General features: G+C 40.1%; 1 protein-coding gene across 1 annotated transcript in view; it reads left to right on the top strand.

The window, feature by feature from the left end:
* The window catches only part of LOC307155254 (uncharacterized protein), a gene marked incomplete at its 3' end in the record, with an annotated part of 138,139 nt that overhangs the window by 64,616 nt on the left and 53,960 nt on the right, over positions 1-19,563 (top strand). The window lies entirely within an intron of this gene.

Below are 19,563 nucleotides of genomic sequence, written 5' to 3'. Positions count from 1 at the left end.
TTAAATTAAATTTTATTGTATTTTGATGTATTTTTGAATGCAACCTTGGTGAGACTTACCAAACCCAAACTTGAATGGTTGTTTATATTCATAAATTGGTGATATTTAATAATTAGTGTGCAATGGAAATATAAAAATAGTAGTTGATTAAAAAAAAATAATCAATCCAATTTGTCTGAGAAACACCTCCAAATGAAAATACTAAGTACTTACTCATTCTGTTCTGCCTGATCTCTTGAAATATAGTTTTGCTGTGCAAATGGCAAAAACATTAAGGTGTTACTTCCATATTATGGAATTTAAGGGGCATGATTAATTATGTTCACTTTTATCAAATTATTTTGTTCATAGTTAATCACACTACTTTAAATTGACAGCCCTATGAAAAATACAACTCTGCCGTTATGTTTTACCACCTTACAAAGACATAGTATGTGAATGACACATATAATAGAAACTAGAAAAATCCTAATTAATCTTATGTAATATCATTTTTGTCATTTTCATTTGTTTAAATTGAGTAATTATCAGCCCCTGTCTGTGTCAGGAGGATTTAATTAAATTTATAAATTAATTTAACACAATCAATTGATATTTTAATGGAAATCACAGAGCATATGTAATAAAGAGCACCTAACAATTAAGTTGGCCCAAATTTACTGATATAGTGATAGTATAGTATATATTTCAAAGACATGGATCCATACTACTGTAGACAGTCACCAAACATTTTAATAAACAACTAGATATGAATAAAGAGTGATTTAAATTGTACTGATGCCTAGCAAAGTTGGGGCCTCTAAAAAGGCCCCACATTCAAACATGCATTCAAACCTGGTCTCTTCTAATATGTTGTACTTTCAGAGCGGTGAGTTACACGTCCTCCATGTGAGGGGCTCTGCTGAGCACATATCAGGCCAAACATACCATAAATCTCACGATCGTATACAAAACATCCTCTTTTCTCCTCAACCCTTCGCAGAAGGGTCACATTCACATTTTCATGCATCAGAACATCAGATCCAAAATGTACTTTACAACATAAAGAGCCCTTGAGTAAGTGGGCGTCTCTCGCCTCGTGCTCCATATGCATCTGTTAAATGACTTGCTGATCTCATTAAATAAAGCTAATGTACTTGTAAAACAGTCGGTGGAGACAGTACATCATTGTAAGTGTTGGGGGGTAGATGAGGGAAGGAGAGGAGAGGAAAGGAAAGAGAGGAGAGAGAGAGAGAGAGAGAGAGAGAGAGAGAGAGAGAGAGAGAGAGAGAGAGAGAGAGAGAGAGAGAGAGAGAGAGAGAGAGAGAGAGAGAGAGAGAGAGAGAGAGAGAGAGAGAGAGAGAGAGAGAGAGAGAGAGAGAGAGAGAGAGGAGCAGAATGGGGTGAGGTGGTTGCTGGTCAGTGGAGATGTCTCAGGCCCATAAATCTTGGCCTCTTCCTGCCTAGTTATTGTGTATTTCTTTTGGCCAGAGATTGATTGTAGCAGGGGAGAAGATGAATTTGCCCATAGACCTTCTTTTCTTCCTCTCTCTCTCTTTTTTTTAAGCTCCTGATGCTTGGCCAAGGTGATAATGCTCTCGATTTTTTTTTCCCTTTATTTGTCTCTTCCCTTCTCGCTCCCTCCCCCTTCCATGTCGCCCTGTTCTTTCCTGAGATCATTTGTTTTGGATTAGAAACAGCGTGCTGAAAAGGGGAGCCATGGGGAGCTGTGTATGGGGGTCACTGGCAGTGGAAAGAGCGTGGCAGCGTACAAGCGTCCCTGGTGTGATGTGAGCATGTAGCGTGCACGTACACGGCACACCTATGTACACAACACACACACAGCTAAATCAGCTCTGGCTACCTACGCCTGGATCTGGGCAGATCTGCCAGGTTTGATCCTGTGGGACGGCAACTAGACACTCACGCCTGGATGTTCCAGCAGATGCAGACACATCATAATTGAACGCTTTCTTTGTGCTTTGAGCAGCAGCAGTCACCGATCCTTCTTTTGTGGGCACTGCAGCTGAGAGCTTCTCTCTCTCTCTCTTTCTCTATCTCTTTCTTTCTGAGTGCCTCCTTTAACCTGGAACTATCAGAACATGCTCATACATGCACCCCCAAAAAATAGGCCTCTGGCACTGGTTCAAAAGTAGATCAGAGCTGTTGTGCCAAGGGGTTTGTTTTGAGGCCAAGCGTTACCCATGTGAACGTATCAATCCACAGTGAGTGCATTATGTTGAAAAAATAATTAATACAGCAATAATTTGGTATGCCATTGTGTTTTGATCTGAGCCCACTTATATTAACGCTCATGGTCTGTTTGGGCATTTTAATGAACTTAACATTGAAGTATGAGGATGATACTTTAAGTTCAGGGTCTGTAATATTCTTTTTTTTATGGTTTTGTCACTTGTGCTCACCAAGCCTCATTTTGATTGAGAAATACAGTAAAAACAGTAATATTATTAAAATTTGAAATATTTCTATTTTATCATATTTTAAAATGTAATTTATCCCATGGTGACAGCTTAATTTTAATTTTCCAGTCTTCAGTGCCACATGATCCTTCAGAAATGATTCTAATATGCTGATTTAGTGCTTAAGAAATATTTCTTCTTATTATCAAGGTTGAAAACATTTGTGCTGCTTCATGTTTGTTTGTGGAAACAGTGATGCCTTTTTTCAGGATTCTTTTATTCATTTATGGCCTGGTTTCACAGACAGGTTTTAGATTAAGCCAGGATTAGGCCTTAGTTCAATTAGAATATTTAAGTAGCTTTTATAAACGTGCCTTAGAAAAAAATTACTGGTGTGCATCTTGAGACAAAACAATGGTACTGACAGTGCAAGTTGCTTTCAGTTAAGACAGCTCAAACGTATTTTAGTCTGAGACTAGACTTAAGCCTTGTCTGTGAAACTGGCCATGTAATGAAGAATGAATATAAAGGGAAAATTACTTCAAAATTACCATTATTTTTTTTGCACATACACCGTTGGGCTTCCCATGACCTCAAATGTAATGAATATAAAGTCAGTGTCAATATGAGGGTTAAAGTAGACCAGGTCAGTGGACAGACTACGGCTTATGTCCTGCTTTCATCCTGCGCACAAACAAACACTCACAGACACAAACAGACACACACACGCATTTTCGAACGAGAGCCGATAGAGAAAACTTTGAAAGTCACGCGAGGCTCACTTTTTCCCTTTTCCTCTCTCTCCCTGGCGTTGACCTTTCTGCAACGTTGCCCCGTATTCACTGCTTGTCAGCACATGCTTTGTCCCGAGCCATCCGTCTCTGTCATTCATCACTCCTACCCTGAATCCCCTCCGTCCCATTAGCCCAGGATGAGGAGAGAGAGGGAGCGGGGTGGAGGGTGGGGTGCCGGTGAGGCCCATAGCCTGCGGGATCATTAGTGCCCCCCTCCCGTCTCCCCTCCTATATCGAATTGTCGGTAAACCGGTGTGTGGAGGAAGTCCAGGTGGCCTGTTGTTATTTATAACAAAGAAAACAACACAGCAGAACCATCTGACATCAGGCCCGTACGGACCGGCCACGCTACGAGTGTGTGTGTTAGAGGTGGAGGGGTTTTCATCACTGAAGGACAGCTAAAAGTGGACCTTCTCTCCTCCCTTTTACCCTCTCTGTTCCCGGTAGACCAAGAGCGGGGGACTTATTGAACAGATGTTGGGTACACCGTCGCCAGGAAGATTGATTATTTTAATTGCCAACACTTTGCTTTTTTGTAACATCTGAATACTTAATGTCAGGATTTGAAGGATGTTACACTGCCTGATCTTTATACCCTCAAACCCTCCCTCTCTTTCTCATTTTCACAAACTCTCACTCGTAAAGTAGACTCTACCTTTTGGACCAAACCTAAAGCGCACAAGTGTTTTGGTTGGCGATTTGTGAGTGTCCTTAGGGAGTGGGTGAGTGAATACAGTGAGGCGCTGGATTATACATGGCGGTCCGTTGTGACATCTGGGTTGTCTCTCTCCCAGAGGGCTTGTGTATACCCAGCCTGTTAGTGCCTGTCCCGGATAATTAATTGTTAATGGCGGTGCGCTGTCAGCTGGGAAGTTGATATAAACTCGTCGAAGGACCTCTTGGAGGACTCGTTTTGCAGTATGTGATAGATTCCCATAGAGAGGTGTGTTCTACTAAATGCCCTATGGAAATAAACAGGGGCATATGCTTGACATAACCACCCATCTCTTCATCTCTGGATGGAATACACATGCTGCTCAGGGTGGAGGTGATGCTCACTGTTATAAAAGTTTGATATCTGTGCAGAGTCTGCATCCAGCTGACTTCAGCAACAAAACTCAGCCATGTATAGATTCTGCACATATAGGACTAGGAGAATATTTACATGCTAGTTGTACACGAAAATATGTTGTTTTTTTTTAGTTTTTTTTTTAGTCCTCACCTATTAATTAATTAAACTTTCATCTATTCACATATACAAATACTTCAATACTTTCGATGATTGATGAGTGTGTATTTAATTTCTGTATTGAAATATATATATATATTTTAAATATTTTTATATTTACATTTATTCATTTAGCACGTCCAAAGCGACTTACAAATGACAACAATAGAAGCAGTTAAACTAACAGTAGGACAACAATATGCAAGTGCTATGACCCTTCTCAGTTTGATCTAACACAGTACATGTTAATTATTATTTTTTTTTAAAGAATAGAATAGAAGAGAAAGTGTTAGTATTACTGGAAGTGCTGTCGAAAAAGAAGCATCTTCAGTCGTTTCTTGAAAGTTGCTATGGCTCTGGTTGGGGAGGCATTTTAAAAAATGTAAAATAAATGCTTAAAAATAAATATAAAAATATTTAATTCATATTTCATCAATATTTCATATTAGTTAACATTTCAGGAAAATGTATTTTTAACGCAATTTTGCATGCATTCTAAAGATATATCAGAAACATTTCCTCAACTGTTGCATGTGAGTGATTGCAGATTGAAAAAAAGAAAACAATAGTAGCAATATAGCTTACAATTTTTTTTTTTTTGCCTTTATCTGACTTTTCTAATTAGCTACAGTATAAAATATAGTCCTATTTTCTCATTAAATAATTACTCATTTAATAATACCAATATCTGCTGTAAAGTATATGCATTAAGTTCACTTCCAATCAAACTCCACATGGAAAAAAAAAAAAAAAAAAAAAAACACTTCTGGAAGTTATTTGATTCCACTATGCAACTAAAATGGGGCCAGAGACCACATCTAGTACAGAGGAAATGAGGACAGCTGCATTTACTTCCTGTATGTCTCCTGGCATGCAGTGCCTTAGAGAAGAGATTGACCACAAATGTTATTTTCTCTGCAGCCGTCGGCAGTAGGGCAGGTGTGTGTGAGTGCGTCCATACAAGTTGAATGTGGTATGGTGGGGATTGTCAAAGCTAGGGACAGGTGCTTTTGCCATCACTCTAGAGTGGGTGGGAGGGGATGAGGGAGGGCACAGACAATTAATGGCAAGGTGCAATGGCGAGACGGAGTCAGAGAGCAAGAAAGAAGAGTCTACGGATAATAAAGTGGCCCTGGCCGGCATTAATCTCCCTCACACTGCAGGCCTGTCATGGCCAGCCGGCCTGTGACTAATACCACGCTTTGCATACAGTGGTCACAGCACATCGGCAGCATGCTAGCAGGGCTTTGCAAAAGTAAAGCGGACTTTTACATACCACGTTATTGTATAAAGAGAAAATAGACAGAGAAGTGGTGAGAAAGTCTGTAGGGGGAATTGTAACAGGTGTTATATAAGAAAAATTCCAATTACACTGGTCTGTAAAGCAAGAAATCCATAAGAGTAGTATACCATATTCATTAGGGCTGTCAATTTAACATGTTAATTTGAAGCAATTAATTATAAGGAAATAATTTGATAAAAAATTAACACAATTAATCATGCTCCCACTAATGAAGTTTCCTGCTATCAGAGCAATTCAAGCTTGAAGTGCCACCTTAAAGATTTTCAGAGTGCGCCTAGCTGAACCACATACTGCACATCCTGTGTTATCACGAGAACTGTACCTTAGACAGATTGAATGGATTTCTGTGGGCTGTAGGCCAGTGATGGACTGGATATCCACCTAATTTTTAACGTAAGAGTGTGCCATTTTATGGTGTCAGTGCTTCTAGTTATTTTAGTTGTGCTAAAACAATCACTATGTTGCTTGATATTGCAAACTGGTATTTGTTGTAATATTTTCATTTATTATCCTAATCATAAACAGACTGGTTTGTAGTGCAATTAGTTTTACAGTTTACTGTGATTTGTTATTCTTCTAGTTATTTACTTATTGTGGCTATTGAATTGGAAGTCTTACACATTCACAGCTTATTTCTCTGGAGTCAACGATAGGGAAATGAACTTTTTGTAATGTATGTTTAATCTGCCACCATAATGTAATGTTTTGTAATGAGCTTTTAAAAAAAAAAAAAATTTTCAATTTTTTATTTTGGCCTTTTCTCTGCAATTATCAATATATGCAATATATTTTTTAAACGATTGACAACCATACTTAGTCGATTATAACAACAAATGTGAGGGGTTCCAATATGTTCTGAGAGAAAAAAAAGAGAAAAAATTAAACCTTTAGCTTTTTACTAAGGCAGTACCCTAAAAGGTAGAATTGTGTTTTTTTATCTATGAAATGTTGCACACTTTTTGCAGATGTTACAATGAACACACAGTGTACAAAGGCTTGCCAAATGGAACGGTGTCTTACACTTTAGAAAATGTTAGCTTGCTATCAAGAGCAGCACCTTTCCGAAGGGAGCCGGAGTGAGAAATGACCGGCTGTGTTTCTGTCAGCTGCTTCTATGTGTTTCTGTCAATAGCTCGTCCTGATCAATGGTATTTCTAGGTCTTAACTGCTTCCATTCATCCTACGCTAATTACAACCAGTCTCCTTGCTTCTGTCAGATGGTGTTTCCTCTCACTCTCCACCAAGTGTAAATCAGAGACACGGGCATCTGGAGCTCCTCACATAGGGCGCTGATGAGGACCATGTAATGGCGGATGAGCTGTTGTGTCGATTATTTTCGAATGCCATCTTTTTGGTTTGAGAGTCCAGTACATCAGGAGCAGACTCCCAGAGTAGCTTCATAAAAGTACCGCACGGCCCCTGACTTTCATCCGGAATGACATTATGGAAGTCTACATTTATAGCAGACAGCTGCGTAATTTTTGGTTGTGGTGCCTATGCAGGTTTATGCTTTGTATGGATGAGCATGTTTCAGCACCGAATACAAACAAAGCATTCGATTGTAATGTCTGTATCTGAGACATACAGTAATTTCTGTTCTCGTGGGTGTCTTTGCCTGCTAAGGTGATAAATATTTACAGTTGTAATCGAAATTATTCAAACCCCATTGCAAATTTACAGACTTTAAGCTGTTTGCAATGAACAAATCAAACAAAAGTAGTTGAAATAGCTCAACACAACAAATGTTTCAAGTGGTTTCCCCCAAATTCAACTGAAAATGCAACTTTTAATGACTTCTGCAGTCTCAAAATGATTCAACCCCCTGAATAGAATCCCTCACAACAGCACAAATCCACAAAACAGGTGTTGTCTCAAGCACACCCGATGCAACTAATCAAGGGCTTCAGTAGTTGCACCAGGTGTGCTTGAGTTAGAACACATGAAATATCTGAACTGGCTAGGTTTGTTGAGTGTCACATTTGACTACATGTTAGAAATATGGCTAAATCAAAAGAATGGTCCAAAAAGTTAAGAGAAGATATCATAGCCCTTCACAAACGAGGATATAGAAAGATAGCGAAGGCACTAAATGTTCCTAGAGACACTGTTGGAAGCGTAGTTCGCAAGTTCAAAGTTAAAGGAATAGTGGTTACACTACCTGGACGGGGCAGAAAAAGGAAGCTATCAACGGCTGCAACCAGATTTCTGAGAAGGCAGGTTCAGGAAAAACCCTTGAGGTACTGCAAAAGACCTGCAGCAAGACTTGGTGGCAATAGTGACACTGAGGTTTCAGCTTTCACAGTAAGGTGTGTACTAAACGCATGCGGTTTACTGCGCAACGCATACTGACCCAAAAGCACTAGAAAAGTGTTCAAAATCATATAAATAAGCCACAGAAGTTTTGGGATTCTTTTCTGTGGAGTGATGAAACAAAACTGGACCTTTTTTGCCCTATGGATCAGCGATATGTCTGGAGGAAGAAGAATGAGGCATTTGCTGAAAAGAACACTCTGTCTACAGTTAAGCATGGTTGTGCTCGCTGATGCTCTGAAGCTGCTTTGCATCCTCTGGCACTGGAAACCTACAGCGTGTGGATGGCAAGATGGATTTATTGAAGTATTTCAGGAAATCCTAGGAGAAAACGTCATGCCGTCAGTGAGGAAGCTGAAGCTTGTGCGTCATTGGACCTTCCAACAGGACAATGATCCAAAGCATACCTCATATTCCACCAAGATTTGGTTGCAGAAGAAGTCCTGAAAGATTCTACAGTGGCCATCACAGTCACCTCACTTGAACCCCATTGAAAATCTGTGGTGGGATTTGAAGAAGGTTGATTACAGCACACAAACCCAAGAATATTACTGAACTGGAGGCCGTTGCTCATGATGATTCCTCAGAAACGCTGCCAGAAGCTGGTGTCTGGTTATACATTTCATTTGCAGCAGGTCATAACAGCAAAAGGGTGTTCTACCAAGTACTAAAGATGCTTGCCATGAAGGGGTTGAATAATTTTAAGACTGCAGAAGTCATTAACAGTTGCATTTTCAGTTGAATTTGGGGAAACCATTTGAAACATTTGTTGTTAAGCTATTTCAATTAGTTTTTTTTTTTATCTGTTCATTGCAAACAGCTGAAAGTATATTTTGTATATTGTATATTTTGTCAATAAACTGATTTACAATGGGGGTTGAATAATATTGATTACAACTGTACATCAACAGTTGTCTTTTTTCTTGAGAGTAATAGTCCATACAAATCTAAAATCAAATATTAAAATCATTGCTAGTGTGCAGTGACAACGGATGCAAATAATGTAAAGCAAGACTAAAAAAGTGTACGTTTTGAACTTGAACAATAGCTGTGAGACCAGTCCCCAGTGAGAAATAAACTAAAAAAGTAGCACAGAGCAGTTAGGGAAGAGCAAGCGTTGTAGGGAGGAGGGAATGAGATGGCACCTTTCTGTAATGAGTGGGATGCAGAATGGCAGTCGGGTACATACAGTATTCCTTGTTACTGATTTGTTGCCAGGTAGTGCGCCAATTAGCAACACTTGTTATTATTTACATTTTGCACAATACATCACACTAATCACCAGGTCGATTTATCACTAGTTGAGGGGAACGATAGCGTTGATTTATGGGGCTTATGTGAGAGTCCCCAGTATTAGGGGTGATGAGTGACTGTGAGCGTGCAAAACACTTCAGAGGCCTCCGATGGTCTGCATCCATGCGGGTACACCTAGTCCTCCACCTCTCTCGTCAATCACGGCCACCGTTCCCCAATTCTCATCTTTTTGTTCAACATTGCAGTGGTCTAAGTGATGGGGCTGTGTACATGATGTTTTAGCTTATCTGCCTCGTTTTCTGATTTGTGGTCTTTGCATAACGGTCTGTCATCTGATGAGGTCATGTGCATGATAAAAAGTCTCCTGATTCTCTTCAAAATGAAACCCAACCTGGGTTCCTATAGAATGCATATTTAGTTTCTTTATGACAGGCACCGCAGTCGTCGTCAGCACGGCTCCCTTTCGGGGAGATACATGCTGAAACAGATGTTTCTCATTCTCCTGGCTCATCCGCACTCCTCTGTTCTCCAATCAGCCAAAGCTCTCAAATCAATCCAGATCACCCAAGTGGCAGACAGGGGGAGAGTGAGAGGGCTGAGCAGAGAAAGTGCTGTCGCCTTAGTTTTATGAAGTTTTCTCTCTCGCCGAGCAAACGGAGAGAAAGCAATATCCTCCAGCTCTTTTAATCATGTGACAGCATGCTGCCCTATGCAGCGGCAGGTGGGAACCATTGATCAAAGCCAGCAGGGTCCGTGATGTGAGAGGGACAGGCCAGCTCGGGCATAGGGCAAAGTGATTCCCACCAGCCGACTGCCAAGCCATTCGTCAAAGTTTTATCTGATTCCAAAGGTATTGGATCTATCAGTCACAACCTATGAAAGGAAGATTGACCCCTCGGCGGACATTTTTCTATATCACAGTCAGCCTGATGCTTGGCGTCAGGTAAGAGGAGTGCCGATGGCTAACGCACTACCGCTCATGTCCGGTCCTTTGTTAGGAGACGCCGCTGTGCGGTGCGGTTTAATTATGAAAGGGAGAGGAAGGATTTGACTGTTTTCTACATTAGAGCTCTGGTGTGAACTCCAAATGGCTCCTCTCCCCTGAGGTTTAAATTGCTTCTCCTCTGACAAAGCACCTGCCAGGAATTCATCAGCCACCCCATCCATCTGTCCATCAGCATGCGCCTCTGCTCTGCCATCAACAGGTAATGTCTGGCTGCTGTAGCTGCATGCTAATGAGAAGCAAAGAAAGCATCACACACTCTGTCAGCTGTCATTATGTCACAGATGTGTTCTACTTAGATGCAGTGGAAGCACATTTGCAGTCCTTGTTTCACTAATGCTAAAAATATAATTCTTTCACAACTCTGAATCATGTTGTCCGGTTGGAAAACAACATGACGGCAAAAGAAGAAGAGGAAGAAAAAAACCAAATGTGTTGACACAATACTTAAAGCACTTATTTGGTTAGGTCTAGGTTAGAAGAAAAATAAGTGCAAAATGATTTTTCAGTTCAACTGAGCTTTAATTACTTATACCAAATAAACAGAACAATACGAGGAAAGTGGTGTCTTTTTCTTCTCGCAGCAAAGTCTGACAAACACTGACCTTGCTTGCTTTTGCTCATGGGCAGTGGGGTTTAATTGGCACTTAATTATTACTTTTAGCCAGTGCAGCCAGCCTTTCCTGGGACAGGTCTCTCATTAGACAACAAGGCAGAAAACGGTATGTTGTACATAGCAGAAAAACCTAGCAAAATGCTACTTTTCAAACTTAACCACTGGTAAAAGAAACTCAAAAATAAAACAAATGCACCAATTATAATAGTATGTACCAGATGTAGTTGAAAATGCATAACTTGCTAGCACATATACACTCACCTAAAGGATTATTAGGAACACCATACTAATACGGTGTTTGACCCCCTTTCGCCTTCAGAACTGCCTTAATTCTACGTGGCATTGATTCAACAAGGTGCTGAAAGCATTCTTTAGAAATGTTGGCCCATATTGATAGGATAGCATCTTGCAGTTGATGGAGATTTGTGGGATGCACATCCAGGGCACGAAGCTCCCGTTCCACCACATCCCAAAGATGCTCTATTGTGTTGAGATCTGGTGAATGTGGGGGCCATTTTAGTACAGTGAACTCATTGTCATGTTCAAGAAACCAGTTTGAAATGATTCGAGCTTTGTGACATGGTGCATTATCCTGCTGGAAGTAGCCATCAGAGGATGGGTACATGGTGGTCATAAAGGGATGGACATGGTCAGAAACAATGCTCAGGTAGGCCGTGGCATTTAAACGATGCCCAATTGGCACTAAGGGGCCTAAAGTGTGCCAAGAAAACATCCCCCACACCATTACACCACCACCACCAGCCTGCACAGTGGTAACAAGGCATGATGGATCCATGTTCTCATTCTGTTTACGCCAAATTCTGACTCTACCATCTGAATGTCTCAACAGAAATCGAGACTCATCAGACCAGGCAACATTTTTCCAGTCTTCAACTGTCCAATTTTGGTGAGCTCATGCAAATTGTAGCCTCTTTTTCCTATTTGTAGTGGAGATGAGTGGTACCTGGTGGGGTCTTCTGCTGTTGTAGCCCATCCGCCTCAAGGTTGTGCGTGTTGTGGCTTCACAAATGCTTTGCTGCATACCTCGGTTGTAACGAGTGGTTATTTCAGTCAAAGTTGCTCTTCTATCAGCTTGAATCAGTCGGCCCATTCTCTTGTTTTTCCGTTTTCACACCATTCTTTGTAAACCCTAGACATGGTTGTGCATGGAAATCCCAGTAACTGAGCAGATTGTGAAATACTCAGACCGGCCCGTCTGGCACCAACAACCATGCCACGCTCAAAATTGCTTAAATCACCTTTCTTTCCCATTCTGACATTCAGTTTGGAGTTCAGGAGATTGTCTTGACCAGAACCACACCCCTAAATGCATTGAAGCAACTGCCATGTGATTGGTTGATTAGATAATTGCATTAATGAGAAATTGGACAGGTTTTCCTAATAATCCTTTAGGTGAGTGTATATTATATAGGTTTTCTGCCTCACTTTAGATCTTCAGAGCATAAAATCCTAAAGGAGTAGTTCACCCAAAAATGAAAAATGTCATCGTGTCCTTCAGAAAATGTATGACTTTATTTCTTCCTTGAGACAAAAATTGGAAGTTTAGATGAATATTCCAATGTGCTGTCCTGTACAATATAAATGAGAACCAGGAGCTGTCAAGCTCCAAAAAGCACAATAAAATGTGGTCCATATGACTCATTTACATTATATGGCTGCATCCAAAGACATACAGTATACTTCATTACTGTGTTGTAGAAACAGTGTGTGAAAGGAGTAGTATGTCCAAATTCACAGTTGTTGAGGAGTTGTAAATGGCTATAATGTTATGCGTTTTGTTCGATTGGATCACTAGTGGACAATGCTAAATACAGGTGTAAACAGGGTCTAAAACGTTTTGAGCTTGTCCACTTTAAACCACTTCGAGAGGTAGTCGAAAACTCATTCAACTGGATTGCTTTCATAGTGTAAACTTTCATATGATTGAATGCATTCCAACAGCCACAAAAGCTCTCCGTGTGGTAAATTGTGTAAGCTTGTTTTGTCCATTACATCAAAAGATCTGAAAAATAAACATACATCTATCCGTCCATAGACCCTCCCCTCGAGGAAATCAGGAAAAAAGTGGTTGAAAGTGGACAAAAGTCAACAGGTGTAAACGGGAATGTGTCTCCCTCGTCTACTTGTAATCTGATTGACCAAAACACATCTTAATAGGTGTAAACAGGGCCTTTGTTTTTGACAGAAAAAAAGAAAGTCATACAAATTTTGAAATTACATGAGAGTGAGTAAATTATGACGAAATCTTCATTTTTGGATGAACTATCTTTAATTTTTAGGTCTACTTGTTAACCCTTTTGAACCTGAAGCTAAAATAGGTGTTTTTCACATATTTAGATTTTTTGACTGTAAAATTCTAAAACAATGTGCTATCTTCATGTGCAAGGTGTCATCTTTTTCAGAAAAAAATGAGCTTTCAACAAATTACAGTTATTGACCGTTACTGTGTGTGGTGAGTTTGTAAATAGAATTAAAAAAACGAGAATAAATTTACTGATTTTTATTTAGAAAAAAAAACCCCCAGAAAAATCACGAATGAAAGAAAGAAAGAAACTAACACTTTAAAGTTGGAAAATGAACTATAATACATATATATTAGTCTTTACCCTAATATAAGTCTTTTTTGTGACATTGAGTTGCACAGTTTTCATTTAGGACACTTTTTTTTCATACACGCGCACACACATATACAAATGCATGCATACATAGGCATTCACACACCACATGCTAAGATGCCTGAAAGAGTAATGACCATCCGCCTCCCAAGTTTCATCAAAAATCATCCCAATCCCCTGTTCTGCTGTCTACAACTTCATTCGCCATGTATTTGTTCATTTCTTTTATTATTTTATGCAATCCAAAACACTCTAACCTGCCGCGCTTCGTATCTCTCTGTTCAAATACTTCCTTCCCGCTCTGCCAGAAAGCTGCTGTCATTTGCTGATGGAAATATTACCGTAATAAGCCGTATATTGCCGAAAAGTGCATATAATCTACTGTCAGGGGCAATTTGAACGGTTTTGATAGTGCAAACGGTTGAAGAGTTACGGTAAAATGAATCCAGCTTGCTGGTATGTGTCGGCAACGACACAGCCAGTTTAAAAGGGTTAAACAGGTCAAACATTAAAATGCCCTGTAACTCACTCCCTGATGAGAGTGCAGTTCTTGTGCCGATTGATTGGCCAGAAGGGAGTAGAAACTCCAGTTTCAGTCACATCTTTTTATTGGAGTCATCGCAATTAGGGGTAGCTTTCCATTTTTGATCAAATCCAATTGGCTTTGGACCCATAGGAGACCTTCTAGTTATATTCATGTGCAAGTAAGCAATCCTCTCACAGTTTCAAACAGGGCCCTTCTGGCAATGTCAATATACCCTCAAGTTTCTCTACAAAACACACACACACACACACACACACACACACACACACACACACACACACACACACACACACACACACACACACACACACACACACACACACACACACACACACACACACACACACACACACACCTTTACTGTGAAGCTTCGATCTAGAGTGCCTCATGGCCCATATCCAACATTCACTCCAACAAACAAGCTTTTTTTTTCTTCTGTGGTGCCTTTTAGGATGCCCATTGGCTCGCAAAAAGTCAATACAAAGGCAATTTTTCCATAATGGAATTTGTTTGCACTTGATTAGCATCAAGGTAATAAACAGCATTGTGTGTTTTTTAGTTTGCCTTTCCTCCTATTACTGTTCAGATGTGAGACAGGCTGCTAATACCACCCAGAGCTGGATCAGATAGCTTCTGGTTGCAATTTTGTTCGGTCTGATGGACCTTGCGAGAGTCAGACACTAAGATATCGGAAGCGTGTCATAAGAATGAATGAGGCACTCTCGCATTGGAGCTGCCAAGCTGTCAGACGCTGGGCAGACTGCATGACTGACATGCTTTGATTGGTCGATTTAATATAGCGAGAGAGCAGGAGCGAGGGAGAGGCGAGTGGGAAACTTCACAGAGCGCTCACAGAGCACCGATTTGAAGCGTTGTAAGACTCTTTGTAAAAGACGTGGAGCGCTAACTCTCTAGGTATCCAGCTTGTTAAAGTTTTTTTTTTCATCCTTCTTGAGGAATTGTGTTAAAGATATTGCTTGGATACGGTCTTACTCCAGCCATACGGAGTGACAGACCTACGGCGTGCTCAAACTGAGAGCGAAAGCCAGTCTATTTACCCTATGCTTTATCGACTGTATGCGCACTCAGGCAAGGTTAATCACAGGTCTGGCAATGCATTCTGGGTTATAGGGTCCATAGGTGGCATAAGCTGCGAGAGCTGATCTTGGGCTGCATCCCGATCCAATAAGGAGGTTTTCAGTTAAGAAATGAGTCTGGAGGAATAACTACGGAGACGTGTGAAACTGACAAGGCAAGGTAGAATTTAACACAGTTACCACTTGTAATTCCATGTTACTACAAATATAGCATTATTGTTTTTTCTCCACTTCAATTTAGGGGGAAATCAATATTCTGCTTTGTTTATCTAAGTGACAGGCTCTCGGATATTGCGTTTTTATGTTGCCTTTATAAAGGGGCATTAAAACACAATATATCTGAAGGTTTTTATGGAGCTGACAGTTGCTGAGGGAGATAGTGTTAATGGCATAAAATGGTTGAAAAATGGCTGTGTCTCTTATTTATCTGCATTTATTATGTACAAATATCCATCACAGAGCTATACTTTTCTGATGCACAATTATGAAGATGCACCTCAGGACAGACTCATCAATAAAACGGTAGGGGAAAAAGCTCTCTCTGTGTGTATGTGTGCTAAAAGGGAATGAAGCAGAAGCAGCTACCTGCGTGCTAGTTTGTACAACACTATATATTGTTTTCATCATTTGTTTCCTTTAACATTATGATTTTTTTTTATTGAAATCGCATTCTAATTCCTTTTCACGTCTATATTGCCTCCTTTACATGAGACAAATAATGAGTATTTTCTTTGCATCCATACTTTCTTTTTAGAATCATTGCAGAAAACTCAACAAAACATTGGTGTTATACAGTGAGCTACGGATGCAGGAAGAAGTATGCAATTTTTACCTGGATTTTTGCATTATTGATGCAATTGATCTCCAGCTAAGTTAGAAAAATAGACCCACAAATTAATTTTCATCTTAGTTGACAGCAATATTTGGCAGCAGTAACCTCCACCAAATGTTTTCTGTAACTGCGGATCAGACCTGCAAAGCGATCTGATTTGAACCATTCTTCTTTATAAAACCTTTCCAGCAATATTCTTGTGCATCTGGTGTGAATGGCTCTCTTGAGGTCATGCCAGAGAATTTCAGTCGGGTTGAGGTCAGGGCTCGGACTGGGCCACTCCAGCTGGCATGTTTTCTTCTGTTGAATTCGTTGTATATTGTTGATTTAGTCTTGTGCTTTGGGCCATTGTCCTATTGCATCGCCCAACTGCTGTTGAACTTCAATTGGTAGTCCAAAATGTCCTGATAAACTAGGAATGTCTTTTTTCACATCATAGCAGGCTGTACAGGCCCTGAGACATTAAAGCCACCATAAACCATGAGGGTTCCTGCACCATACTTCACAGTTGGGATGATGTTTTTGCACTGGACGTTTTTTTCTCTGCACATACAATCTAAAAAATGCTGGGTTGTTTCAGCCCATGTTTGGGTCAAAAATAGACAAACCAGCCGTTGGTGTAATCTTTTTATAACATTTTTAACCCAGCGTTTGTCCATATTTGACCCAAACATAAGTCGAAAGAAGTTAGAACCCAGCAATTTTTAGTGTACAGTGTAGGTTTTTTTTTTTTTTTTTTTTTTTGTCTTTTTACCACAGTGGATTACTTTGTGGTGTCTCTTCGTGAACATGTTAGTGTTTAACATTTTACATATCGTGGACGTCTAGAGATTTCTAGAGTCTTTCACTGACATTCTAGGATTCTTCTTGTCTTGACAAGGCTTTTAGACATACTTTTGTAGCTCTTTCCAGTCTTCTCTAAATAGCTTCTCTGAATAGCAAACTCAAAATTTGTGAGTCTTTTGTCCCTGAACCATCTCGTCTCATTGACTGAACTCCAGGTTAGCTTTTGGAAAAATCATTAGCTTAGGGATTCTTACTTTTTCCACTTTGAACTGTGAATGTTATATGGCATGTTTAAAAATTAAATGAAAACATTTTGTTTGTCTGTAATATGTTTAATAAGACTGTGTTTGTCTAATGTGACTTGGTTGAAGATGAGAGCAAAATGTATTACCAAATTATGTGGAAATCCAGGTACTTTTTCCTGCAACCACTACAGTATAACCATCTAAGCAAGAGAGCACTCTTAAGCATACCGTGAACGTGAATGATTGAGCACCACACCCATTTAACTTCTTTAATATTCACGTGTTAGCATGGATAAATAACGACTGTGTCCGTCTGCTCTTGAATATTTGATTGTGCTTCTCTAATTGGCCGGTTTCCCGTGCTACATCTCGCCAGAGACATCCTGCATGTGTCACAACAGACACTGACAGCCATCTATCTTTCCTGCTGCAGCCTAAATCAATTACTCTCCACCGGCACATGGAGTAAAAGGGCTCCTCTAGTCTGTTACTGTCACCGGCAGATCAAACACATCATATTCACAGAGTTTTCGCATCTCACAGCGAGTCTGCGAGGTGTTCCTTAAGCCACCTCATTGCACTGTCATTATGGGTTTATTAACAGCCTGGGGCGTAATCACTTATGGTATTCCATCTTGATTAGAGGATGCAATTAGACAGCTATAAAAATCAATGCTTCATGTTATTGGATTGCTAAACAACTTTGCCTTGATGGCGAGTGAGTTTTTGAGGAAATGAAAAAAAAAATACATAATGAGATTCTTGTGTCATCCAAGTCTTCATAATTAACTGTTATTAGCAAAATAATATTGACCCATAATTTCACGGAGTATGTACATTGCTGAAGCTGCAAGGACACTATGTGCTGCTCTCCCCTTCTCTGTTGTAAGTTTGAAGGGTCAGGTTCTTTGTCACACACACAAATCACTCATGCCATGCATCCAGACCAGAAGATAAGGGACAACAGGTAGCCCGTAGGCATTTTGGGATGAATATGTTTGTTTTTTTGGTCATAATCTTTTTTTCTTTCCTTTTTTTTTTATACATTTTGCCAGAAAGCAGAAGCCTCTCAGGACCATCCAGAACAGATTGACAAATGTAACCCTGGGCAGAGCCTCAGATTAGATAATAACTCAGCGTTGGCAGGGCAGCAGTGTCACCGCTGACCGTGGCTGTGGTCCGCTGTTGTTCACAGTGTCTATGTGAGTGTCTTAGTCGGTGTGTGTATGTATGTGTGTGCATTTGTGTGTTTGCACCCCAGGCTGTAGAAAGCATTGAAGGGCACTCAGACAAGCTCACAATATCAGCGCCAAAAACAGCCAACACATGTGTCATCCTTCACGGTGTCACTTCACAGTAATGGCTGGCAACAACTGGCAAACATTGCCACATTTATACAGATGCAACCACCTCTATAGTAAAATGTATAATTGATTGATTGCCATGTGCCATGTGATTTTAGATGAATGAATGTTTTAGGTCTATTCCCACTTCATATGTGACCCTGGATCACAAAACCAGTCATAAGTCGCACTGGTATATTTGTGGCAATAGCCAACAATACATTGTATGGGTCAAAATTATAGATTTTTCTTTTATAGCAAAAATCATTAGGATATTAAGTAAAGATCATGTTCCATGAAGATATTTTGTACATTTACCGTAAATATATAAAACATTTATTTTTGTGAGTGAATGCAGCACAATCGCGTACATAAATGGAGAACTTTCAAGGCGATTTTCTCAATGTTTTGATTTTTTTTTGCACCCTCAGATTCCAGATTTTCAAATAGTTGTATCTCGGCCAAATATTGTCCTATCCTAACAAGCCTTACATCAAAGCTTATTTATTCAGCTATAATACTATAAATCTCAATTTCAAAAAATTGACCCATGTGACAATATTTTGAAACTCACATTTATTAATTTATGTGTAGGTATATATGTGCATTCATTCATTAATTCGTTCGTTCGTTCATTCATTCGTTTGAACATGCTTTCTCTTTTTTCACAGGCAAATACTGAATTACAAATTTTAGTTGGAAAGTTGGAAAGCGACTCTATTGGCACTTTTCCATTACCAGTACCAGCTCAACTCGACTCGACTCGCCTCGTCTTGGCTCGGCTCGCTTTTCGCTCCGTTTTCCATTGCAGATAGTACCTCCACAATAGTACCTGGTCGTCAGAGCGACGCCGCAAGAAACTGCCGTGACTTAATCTTCTACGCGACACATGTACCCACGCTACCCACTCTCACAGGACAATGGAGGAAATCGAGTGTATGCTGTTTTTGGATGTTTTTGTTTTTGTTTTTGCTGTTTTCTATTCAGGATACTCCGTCTGGCGCGTGCAGTGATGACGCAGTGAATAGTGACGATTCTCTCTGACCAATCAGCAGTCTGCCGTGTTTTCACGTCACATTTTAGTATCGCCTCAGCTCGCTCAGAACCTCGGCGGAGGTGATACGAAAAAAGTACCTGGAAGCAGGTACAGGTACAACTTTTACACAGTGGAAA

Source organism: Squalius cephalus (assembly GCF_949319135.1).
Source record: "Squalius cephalus genome assembly, chromosome: 3".
Lineage (NCBI taxonomy): Eukaryota > Metazoa > Chordata > Actinopteri > Cypriniformes > Leuciscidae > Squalius > Squalius cephalus.
The sequence above is the reverse complement of the archived record's forward strand: the minus strand, read 5'-3'. Positions and strand labels throughout refer to the sequence as shown.